At 34.5% G+C, this 3,689-nt stretch overlaps 1 long non-coding RNA gene across 2 annotated transcripts; it reads left to right on the forward strand.

Annotated features, from left to right (window-relative positions):
- Positions 1 to 359: 359 nt before the first annotated feature.
- On the forward strand, positions 360 to 3,354 carry LOC127944975 (uncharacterized). 2 transcript variants are annotated; one of them, XR_008150491.1, is made up of 4 exons: positions 360 to 758; positions 1,167 to 1,736; positions 2,534 to 2,551; positions 3,088 to 3,347. It is a non-coding gene; the product is annotated as an uncharacterized LOC127944975 (long non-coding RNA). The 2 variants fall into 2 exon arrangements; XR_008150490.1 differs by having other exon boundaries at positions 360 to 1,736; positions 3,088 to 3,354.
- The last annotated feature ends 335 nt before the right edge of the window (positions 3,355 to 3,689 follow it).

The following is a 3,689-nucleotide window of genomic DNA, read 5'->3' on the forward strand; positions in this document are numbered from 1 at the left end:
ATCTTTATGATTGATTAAGCATTGATATTTGGTTACCGGGTGATCCCTGAATGTGTTGAAAAGTAATTGATTTATAGTGGACAGAGAAACGATGCGGTTGTTGAAAAGTCATCGAAATATAGTTGACCGGGAAATATGATAGAAAGTGCATCGAAATATAGTTGACCAGGAAATATGATTGAAAATCCATCGATTTTTGGTTGACCGGGAGATCAACGGGTGGTATACCCAACGTACTGCACCGGACACAGCTCATTTCTGGACCCTTGGCACAAGCGTACAGGTAAGCTTGCTTAATGTTCGATATGAATCCAGACAGCACAGGCACGCGGTGTGTTTTTATACAGTCTGTAGGCAGCTGAAGAGACTGGCTCATTTTCAAATAATGTTACCGTTAACTTGTTTAGACAACGGTCACGGTAAATTAATGTTAAAGCCTTGAGTTTCCAGCAGTTTCTCGGAGGGAAAATGTAAAAGCGGTTTATTAAAGAGAAGTCCTGACTGCTTTTTCGTCGTGTTTTTCACTCTTTTACAGGCTGCCAGAAAGAATCCGTCTCTATAGTGAGTGATTATTGAATGAGGCTGTACATTATAAATGTAATGTTTTAACTCGAGATGTTTGTTTGTGTGAATGCTGTGTGTGCGCTGAGTTCTGCGCGAGCGGGGAACAGAGTTGCCATGGAAACGGGGCGTCAACACAAAAACCGTTACTGGCAAGCAGTAATCTCCGTCTCTCGCTGCGGTTTACGCTGTTTTAGGTAAGTTTAGTCGCTAAAATCACACAAATATGATATACAAATGTTTCTGACAAGTTTCTTACTTGTTATTGACATGTTTCAATTAAATTTATTTTATAGAAATGGTTTAATGTCTTCGAAAAAGTCCGTTAGCGTCTTAGCAGTTTTCAGGTAACGTTAGGCTAATTTTGAGCTCTTGTTGATGAAACTCTGGGCTTTTCATCAAATCTTCGTGTATGAGATATTTTGATGGCTCTGTGAATGTTTTGCTGGTGATTTGTCAGTGTTTTTTTTGGAAAAGGCTGATTTACTGAATCGATGACGTCACTTACACTGAGAGTGTAACGTTAATCGGCTGAAAACAAGTTCACATGAGTGTTTATATTTCATGATAAACAGATATTAATACAAATTGTTCTGTGATTTCAGGAGGACAGAAATAAACTATACAGAACAAAGTGAAACTCCAAGATTTTTGAAAAGAAAATTGGTGAAATATATTCTGAAAAAGGCATATTAATGTATTTCATGAGCTTCTTCAGTAAATCTGTATTTCTAAGTCAGTATCTCCCTTCAGAAATGTTGCTGAAGGGAGATACTGACTTAGAAATACAGGTGAACTCATGAAAATAAGCTCATGAAATACTCATGAAAGAAGCTCATGAAATACATTAATATGCCTTTTTCAGAATATATTTCACCAATTTTAAGGAGTCCCTGACATCAAAACGTAAGTCACACTCAACCTAAAATTAAAAATATAGATTCTGTTATTTTAAGATTATATTATTAGTAGTAGAATTTGTATATTACATATGTTATTATTGTTGTTATATATATTATTCTGTCTTTTATCTGCATTTTACCTCTGCTTTATCTTGTTTCCTTCTAATGAACCTGAAACAGCAGAGTAAATATCGTTGTCTCTGTGTCAGCTTGTTTTGTTCCTGGACTCTTCAGTGATGATGAGCAGAGTCTGAGTGAACCTGCTGTCAGACAGTAAGTACCCTGAGTACCCTGGGGTTTCAGTCAGGGCCTTCAGTAAACAACTGAATCAAACAAAATCCTTAATGGTTAATAGTTACTAGTTAATATATTATTAATCACTTATAAATCATTGAAATGTCAACATTGTACTGTTATCTCAATAAACATTATAAATAATATACAAAGCTTTCTGCACCCCCTAATCTATAAAGTGTAAACTACTCATCAGTTGTACTCATCGGCTTTCATTTGCTTTTGGATGTTTGCGTCACAAGTGATACAGCATTGTACTTGCACAACTATTGTACTTCATTTTAATACCCAAACCCAGACCTCTGACACGCCAGGCAAAAGTTCTACCACTGAAACATTTGAGCTGACAAACATATATATTGTAGCTTGATATTCACTATAGGAAGAAAGTGCAGCATAAAAAATAGCATATTTTAGCATTAAAATCCCTTTAACATGTATGGTGATCTGAGAGGCCGGGGGAGTCCAGTTAATGGGGCGTAATTCATTAGCTTTAATGAGAATTGTATATTTAATAGGCCTACATTAAAGTGTATTTCGTTTTTTATATTTTACATTTATTTCTTGAATGCTACTATTACATCAACTGTAGCTGAAAATAATCAACCACTGTATATTTAATTTGTATATTATGTTGTTTATATTCTTTGTTTTTATATTTTTAATAACAGATTGGTTACCTGAGTACATATGTATAAAGTACAGTCACACTGTATGATTGTGAATTTTAATTGCTGTTTTTAACAGAAATTTTTGTCTTTTCTGTTCTTTTACAGATCACTATTGCACACCAAGTAAGCAAAACAATATTTTTGATTTCATTTTATTTTATTTCTGCAAACAACTTGCACCACTTGCAATTGGTTTTCCAGCCCAAAACCTCATCAAAAACTGAATGCAACGGTTTTTGTCTATGATTATTTTGTCAAAACATCTTTTGTCTATGGTAACTCTAATCTACATTAACTATTTAATTAGTATCCAGTTATTTATATTAAATTTGTGGTGTTAACAACTACTTCTGAACCAATAAAATAATAAACATAAACATTTTTGAGTCAATTGGCCTCATACATTTTCCTTATGAAAGAGGTCACTGCAAGCTAATCCTTTTTGCCTCCCTTTAATTCGAATACATCCATGAACAGGCAGTTTTGAAAAGTGCTTTGAATATAGGGGAAATATGATCTAGCCTACAACACGAGAACTTATTGCCTTATCCGATCATTGAAAAATCATAGGCCTAGGTTACTGAATTTGTTCAAATATATGTTCTGTTTAACTTAAATGCTAAATTTGTTTTGCATTGTGATTTTATCTTCTGTTTTAGATGCTCTTACTCAGCAGATGGGGACAGCTACCATCACCCAATTTTCACCCAAAAGTGGCTGCGCTATGCGCCAGACCGGGCAGGAGGGACTGGACGACAACTTATGCAGGCATCAGATGACAATGAAGTGTAAATAAAGAGTAGAGGCTAATAAACAGGAATTTGATTTTAAATAGTGTGGTGTGTTCTGTGTTTTATACAAGATTTTAAATGTTCTATTAATTTTTAACATCCTGGCTGTAGATAAAGCAGGCTATTTAATTTATGGCATTACATTTAAAATTAACATTTGAAAATGATTGAAATTCCATTGAAATCACGTTGATCCTTAGTTCAGTTGAAATTTCAACATTGTTTCAATATTCCTGATAATTGAAATACCATTGAAATTCCGTTGATCTATGGACAGAATTTCAACATTGTTTCAATATTAAATCAGGGTGCAAAATGATGTTGGATCAACATCAGAGTTCGATGTTGATTCAATGACTTAATGTTGACAACGGGATGTTGATTCAGCATAGTTTCAATGACTGTTTGCTATCTGGGTATGCACACACACACACACACACACACACACACACACACACACACACACACAC

The sequence above is a fragment of the Carassius gibelio genome, chromosome A23 (assembly GCF_023724105.1).
Source record: "Carassius gibelio isolate Cgi1373 ecotype wild population from Czech Republic chromosome A23, carGib1.2-hapl.c, whole genome shotgun sequence".
Taxonomy (NCBI): Eukaryota; Metazoa; Chordata; class Actinopteri; order Cypriniformes; family Cyprinidae; genus Carassius; species Carassius gibelio.